The 17696-nt window shown below is 32.3% G+C and overlaps 1 pseudogene; it reads right to left on the minus strand.

Annotated features, from left to right (window-relative positions):
* Nucleotides 1-973: 973 nt before the first annotated feature.
* LOC112476614 lies at nucleotides 974-1092 on the minus strand (annotated as a pseudogene).
* Between the last annotated feature and the right edge of the window lie 16604 nt (nucleotides 1093-17696).

Here is a 17696-nt window from a genome sequence, read left to right on the forward strand (position 1 = left end):
AAAAGTTTGAAATTCAAAATTTGAAGTATGGTTTCTACTGAATGCATAGCATTTTCACACTATCATAAAGTTGAAAAACCATAAGTTGAATCATCATAAATCAGGAACTATCTGTTTATTAATTACATTTTGAGAAATACAGAAAATATCTATTCTACTCTTTAATAATCCCAACCTCTCTTTTGGCTATGAAGGGTCAGGATTGAGTCAGAATAATGGGCAAGGCAGCTTTATTTTGTACCAAGAATCTCTATTCTCTTATTATACTGTTGTGAAATGTAACCAAAATGTGTACATAAGTCAAAAAGATGGGTGAGATTGAAGGCCACTCCAGAAATATCAAGAGAAATGACCTTAGTTTGACTCTTTTCCAATTGATTAAAAGTCTCAGACTTAGTGAAGTTGCAGGTAATTGTAACCGTTTTTATTTATTTATTTATTTTTATTTTTTTATCTAGAAGAGACACCAATTGTTTTAGCTCAGTAAAACAGATAAGCACAATGTTTTTTGTTTGTTTGTTTGTTTGTTTTTTATTGCTCTGTGAGATATTAACCAGTTTGTTTTCTGTAACATTTAGTGTTGGGTCCGGGGCAGGCCGCCTCAAAATATCCTACAGTAGCATGTTGATTACTTCAAACTGAAGGTACTCAACAAGCAGCTGGTGCAAAAAGGTAAAGTTCACCTTCCCTCATCTTCCTGAATGCATTAAGTAAATCTCCCCTGTGAAATGTGCCCTCTTTGTTCCAGGGGGTGCTAAGAGAAATCCAGGGCAGAAGAGCTCATATAAACAAACCGTATAACTCTTTTACTAATTTACTACTCAAGCCCAAACTTTGTTTAGATTCCTCACTAATGAGCACCCCAGAGCTAAGTATCTTTGTCCTGTCATCTCTTCACAAACATGTTTCTTTGTCTAAAAAGCATAAAAAGCTGACTGGTTCATCATTTTATTTTATTCTTCTTATTATTTTCTGCCTACAGCATCTGGTCTTCATAGGTGGTCTCCCATCCAAGTACTAACCAGGCCCAACCCTGCTTAGCTTCCGAGATCAGACGAGATTGGGCACATTCAGGGTGGCATGGTAATAGACTGGCTCATTATTTTAGAGAGCATCATCTATGATCTTCCAAGCACACACATTAATTTGTTTTTTCTTCTGTAGTAGAAGGTATAGAGGGAAGATAATTATGTTTGCTTTGGTTTATAATAGCTGAGCTTGAAAGTCTCCATGAAGAGTTTTAAAGTTGGGCAAAGTTAAATTGTTTTTGATGGGCTTATTCTCCAGATAATTTAAAGAGATGGGGGAGACTCATGAAAACTTTGCTGTCAAATGTGTACCAACATAAAATAAATATTTGGCTTTTTTTGGGGTCAGATCAATAAATAGGTATTAGAAACTCTTAAGGGATAATAAAATGCTATTCTTTATCTTCTGTGTAAACTTCCTACATAGCAGAGATCCTATACCTTAACGAAATAACCTTCCCTGCTTAGGTTTGATTTTATATGCATTTGGTTAATTAAAAATAAAGAAAAAATTCTCAGTTATAAATAAGCTAATGTTTCTTAAAAACTGTTATAATCTTTTGTGTTTATTTAAAAAAAAAATTTCACATTGATTAAACAGATAACCAAATAATGTTTCTCAGCATCCATGGTTCTATCTTGAGTTACCATCTCTGCTTTAATTTTTTGATTTGCCTCAAATATCAGATCCCAAATTTAGAATAAAATAATAATATATTCAGGAGGGCCTCTTTAGATCTCCTAAACAAACACAAAGATTTGTTATTTCACCTTATAAGACAAAGAGGTGATGCAATAATTAGGGTTGTTTGCTGCATTCCACATTTTATAATTAGCTTAAGATTATTGCAAAATCTGTGGGAAGAATCATAACAGCATAAGAAACACTCAGTCTTTTCTAAGTAAAGACTGTACAGGTAAAATATTGCTATAATCAATATTCCAGAAATTACACAGTTTATGGTCCTATAGATTTTTCAATTATTTTACCATCCATAATATTTTCTTACTCTTCGGAGAAACACTGATCAAAATTCTGAAAGGCTATACACCAATAGAAAATTTACTTTCCCCTTTCTAATATTCTTATTCACTCTAATTATTTAACAGCAAATCAAACACATTTCTGCTTCCCAGTGATGCTTGCCAGAAGACTTGCTATAAACTATAGGTTAGTAGACTGTGTGTCCTCAATAAAAAATGACAGTCACAATGCCTGTTGAAAAGACTGCACCAGATACTCTAAATTATTGGTGCTTCAATGAATAGATGATTAGAAGAATCTTGTAAACTGATAATGCTTAGAAAATGTTCATATAATATAGATAGGCTGAGTCAATATTTTCAGAACTCTGTTCTATCTGGAAGCCAACTTATTTCATGAAAGACCTACTTCTTGCTTACCCAAGATTCATAGGTACAAAAATTTCATATGACAAAATAAAATATTGGGAATGATTTGATTGTGGCTATTTGTTTGAAATATTATCACTATCATCTTATTGTTCTAATTTGATGTATATATGAGTGTTAAAGATCAAATGTTTGTGCTCTCTATCCCTTAATTCATATGTAATTCTAACACTCAATGCAAAGGTATTAGGTGGGGTTTTGGAAGATGATTAGTCGTGAGTGTGAAACTCTAATGAATGCAATTAACCCCCTTATAAAAGAGACTCCAGAGAGCTCCTTTGCCCTTTCTACTGTGAGAAGATACTGCAAGAAGACAATTGTCTGTGAACCAGAGACCAGGTCCTCACCAGCTACCAAATCTACTGATGCTTTTATCTTGGACTTCCCAGGCTACAGAACTGTGAGAAATAAATTTCTGTTGGTTATAAACTACCCCGTCCATGGTACTTTGTTGTAGCAGTCCACATAAATTAAGACAATGAGGAAGACTTAAAATTCCTAATATAGTAGGCTGTACTTTTCCAAACTAAAATTAACCGTATTAATGAAATTTGTTCCGATAACTCCTCGGAATTGAAAAATACTTTTCTGAATATCTTTACACATTCATGGCAATATGGGTATTTACATATGTTCAATAAAAATCTATCTTCCTTTTATTAAGATATAAAATTGAATACCATGACTCATAATTAGACAAATTGATTATGTAATCAACCTCCTACATAGAGTGTCATACTTGAGAATAAATCTCATTTAATAAGTTATGAAAAGCCTTTCATTTAAGGAACAAGGACATCCCACCCAAGATGAAGTAACAGAGAATTTGCCCTCTGGTCTAAAACAAAACAAAAAAATCTCCACGCAATATACAGAAACATGAGTTATCAAGACACTGAACATCAAGCTATTTTGATGTAAATTAATATCAAGTAGAAGATTACCTACAGGTGCCTGTTTCTCATTCTCTATTTTATCATTTAGTTTCTAAGTGTTTCTGAAGGTAGCTTGTCTCAATCTAGGTCCGATTTGTAGCAGTTCTATTCAATATTTATTCAACTTATACCTTTACTATTTCTACTTAATAAAGTAGCAGTGGTGTAAATTTAACTATGACCCAGTGAAATATACTCAAACTATTTAAATGCCAGTGGTAGATATATTTATATAATAATCAATAACAAAAATTTCTTTAAAAATGTGGTTTTAGAAAAATGAAAATACTTATATAAAAATCATTATATTCCAGGCAGTGTTTTAAAGTAGGTAGAGAGGGAAAAAAAAGATATGAATAATTTTATACTACATGGAATATAACTTATAACTATAACAACCTTAGGTTTTTTTAAGATACCCATTTGCAGATGAAGGAAATTAGGCACAAAAATGACAAAAATAGCACATGGCAGACTCAGGATCTGCACTCAGTTTCATTTCTTCCTATTCTATTTTTTACTGATATTAATATTATTTATTGATAATTAAGAATGTAATCTAGAGAGCCAGTATCATCTTTTGTGTGTATGTCAATTATTTTTAAGCTAAACAGCCATCTCCCTAAAAACTAATATTTTTAAGCATTTTATAAGATTATATTGTGTTTATTTAGTAAAGTAGCTTGCCCATACAAGATGCACAATGAGCAAGTGTTGATTGACTGGACCCACGAAAAACCCATTTATTTATGTCACCAAGAAAAACTTGGCATATCTAATAAGTGTTCTATTTTGATATGAATTAGCATCTTTTCTAATGTTTCTACTTAGAAGGGCAAAGTGTGAGTGAGTCATAGGATAATGGCCATTTATCATTCACAGCAATTGCTGCTTTGGAGTTGGATCATAGATGTTGATTATAAGAAAGTATATCCTCATGCATCAGAATTCTGTCCTCTTGAACATGCAAAAGCCTATTGCAGAACACCTTTTTTTTCTTTGCCAAAAAATATCTTGCATTGTTAATATCAGCTTTTTCTTTTTTAATTCAGCAGTGTTTAATGGATAAAGATTATAGGATTATTATTTTTTCAATCTGTAATAAGTAAAGCTATATTAAAAGTTAAAATTATTGATGAAATCTAAAATTACTATTTAGTGGTATAATAATAACAACAAAAAGAGGAGCTAATGTTCTAGAGATAAATTAATAATGAGTAAGGGTAAGATACTGCCACTCTTACATTATAAATATATAAAAAAAATTGTATGTATCAATATATATTTTTTTACTACCCCACCTCCACATCTCCACAAAATTTACACTGAAGTCTTCAAAAAGTAGTAATGATGATTTAGATCCAAGCTAGGATGCATGTCATTAAAAACATTTTAACAGCAAGGTGACAAAGTCTTTCATTAGCAATCACTTTTGAGGCTGCCATGATTATTGAAAGCATAAAAGAGTATAATTTAGATCTGTGATGTAGTTATCATTTTTTAATTATTTTTACTTGGAAAATACTGGGAGCATTGAAATATTCTACTCCTTTGTTCTTTGTATTGTTGTCTTAAGTAACATTTTTTTTTCTCAAGTATGCAAATGTTTTATGTAGCTAAAGAAATCTGAGCTTTGTCAGAATGAGGTTCAGATCACACCTTAGCAAATTCCTAGCTCAACTTCTAGATCAAAGTATCATGAAGAAATAGGAATAACTTAGTTCTTTTCAAAGCAGTTTTTATATAAAATGTTGCTTATTCAGAAACTGGCATTTCATATATTGAATATATGATTTTATTTAAAATAATAAAGTGTTTACAATGAAAAAATTAAACTAAATCATGCATTTCCTGAAAAATTAAATAGATAATACTACTTACTTCATATTTTCTATGACAAAGTACTGATATGCCACAAAAAGATTGCTTAGATAATATTCTAGAAATATAAGATTGAGAAATTATGTGATCTAAAAAAAGAAAGAAAACTGTCTTGTTTCAGTAACCACTAAGTGCCAAATAGAGTACTAAGTGCTTTACCTAGTTTAATCTTCAAACCTCTTATAAGAAGCAGTTGTCACAAAAATGAGAAAATCGAGTTAACCTATTTCAAAAATCTTTACACAAATATTTATTTATACATTTCAAAATACTTATTCAGAATTATGGTTATATGATTGGCACCATCTTAGATGCTAAGTATAGAGACTTAAACAAGACAGACAATATTCCTGCAGCCAAGGAGCTTACATTCTAATGGTACAGATAGATAAAGATATAGATTAGATATAGATATATGTCGATATAATATAGATAATACAAAGTTGCAAATGAATAAAATAATTATCGCAGAATCTTTTTTCACTGTATTATCCTTTAAGTAATTTTCCTGTACTACTCTTTTTGCATTCTCTTGTCAGTACTGCATGAAATTCGAATGCATGGTCACATTCCTAAAAAACCTCCATCTTGCTCTAGGGCATCCCATGTTTTTTTTAAGATATTTAAAATATTTTAAATCTCACATATCATGAATCTATATAGTTTTCTGGATCTAAACTCATTGTTCTGTTACAAGTACTTTTTCTGGAAGGATTTTATTTTATTGGAGCCTGTTTATATCATTTTATTTTACTCAGAATGAGTAAAATTTGTATGTATGTCCCTAGGAAAGAGAGGAAATAGAGCTGTTACTGAAATTCTATGTGGCTGTCCCCTACTGGGAATCCTGAGATGTAGTGAAGAATGACAATCCTAGTTTGACTTGGATGATTTGCTCTTCACCTGATCATCCAAGGTCCTGGAGAGAACATTAAATCAGTGTCTTGTGCTCTTGATACAGACTTAGATCATTTTCTTTTCTCTTTTCTCTACTCTACAGTTTTTTAAATGGTGTGTTTGGGTAAGGAGGTCCTCATTCGTTTTATAAATTAAAAAAGGAGAAGAAAAAAAGAGACCATAACCAAAACCATACAAACAGGACCAGGACTCTGGTTTGATTAAAAAATTATTAGATTTTGATAGCCCCAGTCCTAAACTTGGATAGGGTATAGGATATCTTCATATTTAAAAACATCACAAATCATTATATATTGCTAACTCTAGTGTGAAATGGCATGTACCCAAATGAAAAAAAAAAAAAAGAAAACCTTTTTAAGTCAAAAGGTAACAATAAAGGGGACACAGCAGTACACTTCTTATGTTAACTCTAAAATGTTAATTTTGCCTCAGTCCTCTGAATTTGTTCATACACTTGTCCTCACTATTTTCTTTGTACCTTATCATAACATTGACATTCATTAATTTAGCGTTACTTCATTGCTATTGATAACATCAGCTACATTTCTTTACCTGTTATCTATCTCTTCTTACTTTGGTGACAGCATGTTGATTCTCCTTTGGGAAAATAACTCCTCCTTTTACTTTTGACACAGTGATTCATCTACCTCCTTTCTTCAATGCTGGTCACATGATTTTACCACTATACTAAGCATATTCTATTCATCCTGGTTAAAGTGTTCAATTCCAAATTGCTTGTAGAATTTGTAACTATATAAACAATATATTTCTTGCTTTTTTTCTTAACACTTTTTGAGCTTTCCATCAATCGCAGCAAAAAATTCTGACAAATAAAAATACCTGTTATGTGGTAACTATCATACTATTTTTCCTGCATCCCTTTTTCTATATTAGTTTCCAAAGTCACTTATATGTAGGTTTGCGAAAGGAATTATCCTCTATTCTAAAATAAAACAAACTACAATATTGTGCTGTTTTATATGTATTTTAACACATTTTTAATTTGTTTACTTTTTTCCTTGATTGTTATAATCAAAATTATTTTACAGTGACATCAATTATTTAATTAAGTGCTTTGGGAATGCAATTGGCACAGTTTTTGCAAGGAAAAAGATATTATCTTTGCTTTTTGCTTCCTGAACTTTCATTTCTCTTCACTATTCATTATCTACCTAGCGCTTGCCCTACTTCATACCCTGGGCTAGCCAAAAGGAACCTCTTAGGGTTCTGTTATTTGTTCATTCAGTGTTTACATTTATGGTCAATTCATCTCAAAAATTTTATTTCAAGCACAGATGAAAGAATCCTCATTTTAATAAAAGTCAACCATTATAAAATTATAGTTATCCTATGGAAAAAAAAATTTAAGGTCATATGTTAGGATTAAAATGAGAAATAACTAAGATCAAACATGATCTTTTATCTGTTGAGTCCACAGTTGAAACTGATTTCTGTCCTGCACCAGCCTGAGATAAACCTTATGTAAATCTGTGATAATAACAAGAGATAAAAATGAGAAAGAGTGCTTAGCATTCGTATTCCTCACTCCGTCCACTTCCTCAGACCAAAAAAGAACACATTCATGCTTTTGTACTGCATTGTTTCCATTTATTTCAGAGGAGGCATTATCCTTCCCATTGTGCTTTTACTCCCATAATGACGATTTCCGATTTTTGATGGAAATGATGTCTCGAGCATTGCAAGGAATTTAACATTTGTTCTCCTCTTCAAAATCTTTAAAAAACGTGTCTTTCTTCTCTTCTTGTATGTCCTACCAATTGCTTTGTTAAATGAGCTTTAGTATTTCCCAACACAGTTATGAGCCAGCAGGAAGCTGCTTTTAAGGGGTGGAGGGGAGCAGTTCACACTTCCCCTAAGTATATTAACTGGAAAGCTCTTCCTCTCAAGTGATGTATGGAGGCACTTCAACCACGGCTCCTCTGACCCTGACACTTCAAGTGGGAGCTCTGCTCAGTTCCTATTAAGAGAGACACATAAAGCTGCCATTGTCACAAATTCTGCCAGTAATGGATACAGTGGTAATTAAATTAAGATGGCTGTTGAGGAGAGAGGTGGCTTCATAACAACATCTAACAAGACTGAAATTCACTTTCTCCCTTTCTACCTCTACCAATTAATGCAGCAACTCAGGATCGAGTTATTTACATTCATCCTCCCAAGTCACCTTGCTGTAAGAGTTGTCTCCAATTACTAAAAAAGTTTTGTTAGAAAGAAAAAATAATCATCTGTGGGGTTTTTTTTCACAAGTTTATAGCAGGAGTTTATAGGTCTTAAGAAAAAACTTCTCGGAAAAGAAGAAATACTTGAAGGGAGTGAGCTCTGAAAAGAATACCAACAAAAGGGAATAGCCAGACACAAAATTAGAGATTAGTCATCTTCAGTTTTGCTCTATAATTGAATTAGTCTCATACCAAAAGATCCAGGGTTTGCCAGAGAAAAACTGACAATTATATCTTTTTAACAGGTTCACTGTTAGATGCAGATTTGCTCAAATCACACACAAGACCTATGCAAAAGGTTGCATATCAGAATTGCTTGAAGAGCCTTAAAAAATAGTTACTTGGATCTCACCCTCAAAGATTTATATTTAATTAGGCTTGTAGTCAGCCTTTGAAAAAGGACTTTTTAAAACTCTACATGTGTGAGATGGTATCTCATTGTAGTTTTGATCTGCATTTTCATCTCACATCTGTTAGAATAGCTGTTATAAACAGGACAAGTAATAACAAATGTTGGAGAGGATGTGGAGAAAAAGGAACCCTCATACTCTGCTAGTAGGACTGCAAATTGGTACAGCCACTATGGAAAACAGTATAGAGGTTCCTCAAAGAACTAAGAATTGATCTATCATGTGATCTGGCAATTCCTTTACTGGGTATTTACCCCAAAGACTTGAAAACTCATATCCGTAAAGGTATTTGCACACTGATGTTCATAGCAGGATTATTCAGGATATGGAATTAACTGAAGTTTCCTACCATAGATGACTGGCTAAAGAAGCTGTGGTACATATACAATGGAATATTACTCAGCCATAAGAAGAAATGAAATACTGCCATTTGCGACAACATGGATGGACCTCAAGATAATCATGCTAAGTGAAATAAGCCAGACAGAAAAAGTTGAAAATCACATGATATCACTTGTATATGGGATATAAACCTAAAAGCAATAAATGAACAGGACAAACTGACAGAGACTCATGGACATGGACAATAGACTAGTAGTTACCAAAGAGGAGGGGGGATGTGGGAGGTGGGAGGTAGATGAGGTAAAAGGGGTCAAATATGTGATCACTGAAAGAAATCTAACTATGAGAGGTAAACACACAGTGTAAATCTATGTGCCTTAGTGTTAAAATGTACAGCTGCAACTTACTGGATCTCGTTAACTAATGTCAACATAAATAAACAAATAAATAAATAAATAATAAAATTTTTTTTAAAAAAAACTCTCCACATGTGGTCTTTATGTGAAGCATAATGTAACAACCACTGCATTACAACTTAAGTTTCTTCATGTTTTTCTCTTTGCAGCAGTTATATTGTTTGGTTTTTCAAATGGATTTGATACAAGCATCCTTAAGGCTGTAGGACCTTAAAGATGGAAGAACTTTAAAACCGCAAACAGAAATGATACATTAATGCTTATTTTCCTAAAGCTTCTAGTTCCTGCTCTTTTGAGTCACGCCTGAAGTGTCATCCTTATGTCCTCTCTCTTCATGTTAGATTCACAACTTGCACACCCTGCACAATAAAAGCCCCTGACTAATGAGCCAGATCCAATATTTTTAGCCATTCTCTAGGATCAGGCCTCTGATTTGTTATGTTCCTCAACAAACTAAAATCAGAAAATTTTAGATGATGAAAACTTTTTTATCTAGTTCATGATTCTCAGCCATGAAGTCCACCATCTACAGATATAAGGTAAGTCACAAGTAATTTGTATCACAGAAAAATAGATAAAGGTGGGTTCTTATTAAACATGAGAGAACACATACATCCACCCTAGTTTTCTCCAAATGTCATGGAAATAAATGTAGTGATTTTTTAAAAGAAAGATCATGTAAGGACGATTAAAGTGGCAAAGAAAAAATACTAAAATGTAAAACAGATGGATTGTGGTAACGAATTTAGAAGACCAGAGAAAGCTGAAACTTAAGATAGCCAGAAAGAAAGAGAGAAAACCACCTGCTTTGCATTGCATTATCCTAGAAATGTGCGAGAATTTGATGAACCACAGACCTCTGTAGATGCAGTTAGAGGGAGCTAAAAACAAGATAATTTGAAAATCTGTTGAAGAAATCGTTGGACACTATGATTTTTAACCACCTGATTCAGATTTGTTGGACACTATGATTTTTACCCACCTGATTCAGATCGGCAATGATTTTTTTCCTACACGCAAAAGACTGAGGGTATATTAAGTGTAATAAGTCAACAACGAATATTTTGAATTGAACATCAAGCACATAAGAAGGCAATTTCATCAAAAAGAAAGCAGGGTTGGGGCATTGAATCCATGCCTAGATAAGAAGCCATGTATAACCCACTTAGGACACAGTCTTTTGTGTTGGAATCCTAGCTTTGCAGCTAACAAGCCCTAAGACTTTAGGCAAGTTAGTTTTCTAATTGTGCCTCAATTTTCCATCTGAAAAGTGGGTATAATCATAGTTATTGGATTAATGTAAAGATAAATGGGCGAACATATATAAAGTGCATATTACAGTACTTGGCAAAAAATAAGCACTATATATACTTGTTAAATACTCTTTTTATCCCCCTACTTGGGGCCCAGAATAATAATAGAGAAACTTAAAATATGCAGGCAGAAGATGGAAAATACTTCCCAGAGAGGGAAAAATAAATGTGTGTGTGTATATATATGTATATACACACACATACATATATATATACACACACACATACATACATATGTACATATATGTATATACACACATAACCATATACATTCACAAACATACACATACAGTTCTTGACAGTTTGGATAGCTAAAAAAAATCCTCACTCAGATCATCTAGAGTGAAATTTACCAGGAAACTGAACTCACCAACTCATAGAACTTCCAATCAGCTTTCGAGAGCTTCCTTTAATTATGTGTAGTAGCTAACTATCGATAGATATAAGAGGAAATTTTCTATCAGGACATGTAGAAAACAAAATAAATTTCGAAGAGAATTTTGGACTAAGTGGAAAGAATGCAGAGTGAATAAAAGTGTAAAAAAGAGCTATAATGAATTTCTGCAGAGAGAAGAAAGAACACATTGTACATATGAAAGAACAGCATGCTATGAAAAGGATAAAAACCAGCCCTCGAAATTCAAAACTATAGAAGAAATTAAAACTCAAAACAAGAGTGGGGAAATAAAATTGTGGAAAGCACCTATTAAGTATAATAAAAGTGAAATAAGTTTAAAATAGAAGATAATAAAACAAAATTAGATGATCAGTACAAAAGGACCAATATCTGAATAATGGGAGTGCCTGAAAGAAAATCGGAAAAAAATAAATATAGGAAATTACCAAAGAATGGATTCAAGAAAACTGTCTAGACTGAATAAATTGTATTGGTTTTCATACTTAGTGTGCTTACCACACTTTCTGCACAAAATGAATTACAGTAAGTCCACACTTAGAGATGACCTCATGATTTTCAGATCGATGAGGGAATTGAAAAGATAATAAACATTTCCAGTGAGAAAAATTAATCTCATGTATAACCAGTTATCACAATAATATTTAGAAAAATATCTTTCTCCACTAATTTGAGTGCCAAATCTGACTTAAACCAAGTATCCACATGTGCATAAATCTATTTCTGAGCACTTATTTAAAGTATTATAATAAACCTTGTTTTATCCTAAGAAAAGTTCTCTGATTTATTTTTATAAAAAATTTTTGGTATTCTCAGCCCTCTGTTCTTCCTTATGAAACTTTGAAACAACCTGTCAATTTGTATTAAAAAGTATGTTACTGATTATATTGGAATTGACTTAATAAATTGATTAATTTCAGGATAATTGACATTTAAATATTATAAGTCACTAGCTGTGAATATGGTATATCTCTTTATTCACTTTTTTAATGTCTTTGAATTAAAGTTTCTCGTTTGTACATAAAAAGTCTTAATGCCTTTTTTTACATTTATTCTTAAGTATACTACATTTTGATACTGGTGTAGCTTTAAGAAATTATTTTTTGACACAGTTCTCAATCTTACGGAAAGGTTGTGAGAACTGCTGAGAAACATTTTTTTCCTTGAATCTATGGAGAGAGTTGACAATATGATGCCCCCTATACCCAAATACATAATTGTGTACTTTTACACACAAAGACATTCTCCTCTATAATCATAATACCATCAAAACTATCAAATTCAGGAAATTTACATTGCTATATTACTACTAAAGGCTCAGGTATTATACATAAAATATAGTTCTACTATAGCTCATGACAGTAGTGGCATTGAAGTGGCTATGTATTTTTTTAAATGCACTAAAATAATGGTACCATATGTTCCCTTTCCCTGTAAAATTCATAAAGAGGGTCAGGATAATTCTTTCTGAAGCCAGCGATGGCTACGTGGCCTGTCTTAGAAGAGAATGTCACATTTCTCCAAGGTTATTTCTTACCTGCCACTGTGACTTTACTTTGATTTTTATCTACGCTCTGCTATTGTGTGGCTTCTTCTAGTGGCTTTGCATATATTATCTTCACATTATATAGAATGTATGAAAATAATCATAATGAGGAAAGTTTCCATTAAATATCATCATGAATACTGGAGAAGGCAGGTTGTAATGTAAAATTCTGCCACTTTGATGATGACTTTGGCCAAGAATCATTTCGCTTTTAACCTGATTTGTACTGGCTAAGCAATCATGATGTCTCAGCACAAACATTGAAGTAGATGGATACCAATGAAAGTAGATTTAGTAGATGGAAAAATTATTTTCAGTCACTTCTGGCATCAACACCTTTTAAGTATGACTTTGCAATTCTATCTCTAGAGTAAGTGGAATATAGTTCTGGGCTTTATTGATATTAGAGCTGCCCACAGAACTTGCTTTGAACAGTGTAACATCAGTGTTTCTGACCTGAGTAGAGGCTTAAATTGTGGATAATATATATTGCTCCGTTGTGTACCTATGGTAGCTGCCAGACCAAAAAAGCGTGAAAATATGTGAAGAAGGCCTGAAATCAAATCACAGTCTATCATCAAGTTAATTGATCCCAGTAGAACTGCAGCATATCTATGGACCATAGAAAAGAATTGCTAAAACTTAACTTTAATCTTTTCTAATGATCAATTCACTTATGCTATCAGATTAATAAAATAATATGCCATAAATTAGCAGAAGAAAAATTTCACTCATAATCTAGATCCACTTGGGATTTATAAATTAAGCAAAAAGTAATCTAATTAGTAAAAAGATTAAATATCAATATATGTGATGTTCATTCAGTGTATGACTAGGCATTTTAATATATAAAAATCTCTATTTTACTCATATTTTTTAATATTGTATGAAGTGCAAATTTAGAAGCATAATAGAAATTCTCTAGATTACTTACCTGTATATACATTTTCAGTAAACAATGTGTACAGTTTTAAATTATGTTTTGACCCTATTTGTTTTAATTGAATATAGTGAGATGTAATTATATTTCTTTTTAATCTAATAATAAATATATGTGAGCTTCTGTTATGAATGTCTGTCTTTTATTTTTCTAGTAATTCATCTTTATATTGAAAAATGTCACAACAGATTAGAAAAAAATTTAATAGAGATATTTGAGAAGCACTGGCTTGTAGAACTAAAGATCTGTGTCAACGTGGCTAAAAGAATTCTCATGATACAAGTAGTGTAGCAAAAAGAAAGGAGTGTAAGATACACACGAAGATACTGGTGTTGAACCCTGACGGTACAGCAACTATTGAAGGGGCAACATATATTATTTCAGATAGCAATTTGTGCTAAGAGAAGCAAGCCCATTGATAACTGGAACAAAATTATAGCCACCAAGACAGGGGCATTATGAGACTTAAGAAGATGATATAATTGTCCTAGATGAAACCTATAAGAGTAGAAGGGGAGAAGGAAGGGAAAAGGGAAAGGGGGAGAGACAGGCACAGAGAAAGGGTGAGGAAAAGGAAAAAGGAGAGAAGGAGATTGCTTTCCAGTTGCCAATGTCAGTGTTCTTAGCTATAAACAAGAGAATCCATTCCAGCTACCTGAAGCAGCAAAGACATTTGTAAGGGATATGAGTATTCACAGAATACCTGTGATGTCCATCAAGGTGTTTGGGTTACTACTATAAAAACGTGTAAACAAACTTAGCTACAAAAACACCATTGCTACTTTTGCTCCCCATCTATGATGCCAGAGAATGGATGATAGAGGACCAGCGCTGTCATCTAAGAAGTCAATACATCAGATTACAATAATGTATAAATTCATGTGAAAGAGCTGTAATGAGTCCTTTGTTTTACTCGGCTGAAAGAGAAGTCTTATAGAATAAAAGACTTAAAATGATAGTTACAAGAAACCAAGAAATACCAGATGGTAAAGATTATTATTTTTTTTAATTTTAAGAATCTACTGTATTAATTATCTTTTACTTCAATAATGCTGTGTGAAGTACTCCAAAATAGCTGTTGCCATAGACATATCTGTGGTTTTCAACACTAGTCTGTGAACTGGCTGTAGCTCTGCTGAGCTCAGCTGAGCTCATCTGGACTTCACTCCAGGTTCAGGGTTGTGTTCAGTTCTACTTCAAATGTTTCTACATTGTCTTTGGACCATAAGCTACTGGGCGGTATTCTTCTTGAGACAGATCTCAAGAGCAAATGTGAGCTAGTCAAAAACCACATAAGCACACGTCAAGCTTCTACTCAAAAAGTGTCATAGGACCAAGATAATATCAGTGTGTCAGGGAAATTCGTTTCACCCTCTCATGAAGAAGGTACTGTGAAGCTACAAAATAAAGGAAGCAGATATGGAGAGTGAGTGAAAAATGGCAATTATGCAATATTACGATAGCTAAATGTGTCGGGACACGTTCACTTTCCAGCAAGAAATGACACACAGGACTTTTTAATTATGTTTAAATTAGGGCAAAAGTACACTAGTTCTTAGATAAAGCAAAGACTTGATGGCAGAACTTAATTTTGTATGCTTTAATCTCGTGGAATTTACGGTGATACTATACGGAAAGTTTCTGCATTAAGGCTTTATTATTGTATATATCATATAATATGAAAATATTCTGAACAAACCCACTAGAAAGCATGGGAAAGCAGAATGTAGATAGAATTTAAGAAGGAATCATCAATACTGAAAGGTGAGAAACAACCTCATGGAAATCTGCCTACTCTCCGCCAAGGCAGTTCACATACTCTTACACCACCACTCAAAGACAATACCATATATCTTATATTTGTTAATGTTTGCTTTAATAACACTCTTAATAGAGAAACCAGATTAAAAGAGATAAATTAATAGGAGTAAAAAATATGTTAACACAACCCTGATGTATTCATTTTATTTTATTTAAAATAAACTGAGTAATGTTATATTTTACAACTTATATTCAGCCACTCATAAGTAGCCAATTCCAATAATTTATGCCATTGAGATATAGTTAAATTTAAATTACTTTTTCATGAAAGAAATGATTACTCGATTCATGAATTTTCTGGATTTAAATCTTGTTTGGGTGAAAAATAAAATTCAAAACATTCCATCAAATTTGGAAAATGCTCAGTGATTATTTTTCTAGATGTGTGATATAAATATCATTTACTTCATTGATTATTGCCTTCATATTATGGAGCATGCCATAATAATTTGTAGATACTCTGTTCTTCTAAATTTTAACTTTTGTTTTACCTTTGATATCATCAGCCATTGAAAAAACAAAAACAAAATCAAATCAAAAAACCAATATGGCATGACTTTGTTATAGAGAAGTTTTAAGAACATTAAAACAAAAATAAAAATAGAAAAATAAGCATGTCTGCTGTAGATTCATAAAAAAAGTTGAGACCAAACTGTTTTCTTGTCTTACAGAAATACTAAGAGTTTGTTCCACAATTCAAACATGATTAGCAGAAAATTTCCCCTAATAATTATCATACTTAAGAATGTGATTCTTAATAACCAACAATCATATTATTACATACTAAAAAGAATAGACTTTAATTTAAGACAATAGCCTTTATATAATTTTCAAATTTTACTATATTACTAAGTATAGCAGTTATATAAGTTAAATTTTTTTATCATTGTAAAACTTTCTTTGTGAGGAAAACAGGAAGTTGATACATTCTGGAGGAAGATTCTTAATCAGAATAATTACTCAGAATGTTGTCCTATTGTTGCAGCTGTACCATCAGAACATACTTCTATACAGAACTTATTTGTTGACAACATAATCCTTAACAGTTTTATGCCCTTCAGAACATATGTATCTGGGCAATGAATCAAGCAAATTGTTATTACTTCAAATTACTACCATGTTCCAAGTGTTCATATGTCATACTAGCAATTTTGTACTTTCATCAAGTTGCGCATTTTATATGTTGTATGGTGTGGTCTTTGTGTCATTAGGTAATTCCTAATATCTGAAGCCATGATGTCACTAGAGCACGGTAATTCTTTGCTTAAGATCACCCCCAACATTTGTAAGAAATCATTGTAAGAAGGCTTCCTTGCTGCTCCAGCACCACATCAGGCAGAAATAGCAACCCAAAACACTTAAAAAGATTGATAATTTCCTTTGTTTTGCCATATTGAATATTTTAAAATCATAAACATTAATAAAGTACTTTGAATTAATTAATGTCAAATTCTTTGTTCACTCATGTGCAGTAGCAAAATTCCTAGAAAGCTTTTTCATAAAATAATTTGCAGAAATGTTCTAGTATAATAGTAATATAAGAAATCCAAGATGACAGATTGAATGAAACTACTAAGTCAAAGAAGCTGACATTACTATGATATCCTATTTAAGTTTACTTGTGTTTTATTATTTTTAACATGGCTAACACAAGGTATTTTTTAACCTGATCTTCAGTTGCCACTAAGTAATTTTGGTTAATACTGACAAGCCAAGAAGGTCTCTGGCAATAGAGAAACTGGAGGTCTTGCATAGTCTATCTTAAATGGTATTAAACTCAGCAATAACTCTGTATGCTTTCTGAAAAAGAATGTCAATACACTTTAATTAGACAGGCTTCAGAAATTGGGAATTTTAAGTTACAGAATTAAAAGCTCAGTGAGAAGTATCTAAGGCAACCATGTATAACTTAGAGCAAGAAGTTGAGGACCAACTCTCACTTCCTGGAGTGCTATAGAATAAATACATGCTTTAAGAATGCCGATGTAAAAACCTACTTACTTCATCACGCTTTATTCTACAAAAGGACTTACAAATTCAACAATTAAAACAAGAAAGTTTCCAGAACTCAAAGCTCC

Source organism: Pteropus alecto, unplaced genomic scaffold (assembly GCF_000325575.1).
Source record: "Pteropus alecto unplaced genomic scaffold, ASM32557v1 scaffold71, whole genome shotgun sequence".
Taxonomy (NCBI): Eukaryota; Metazoa; Chordata; class Mammalia; order Chiroptera; family Pteropodidae; genus Pteropus; species Pteropus alecto.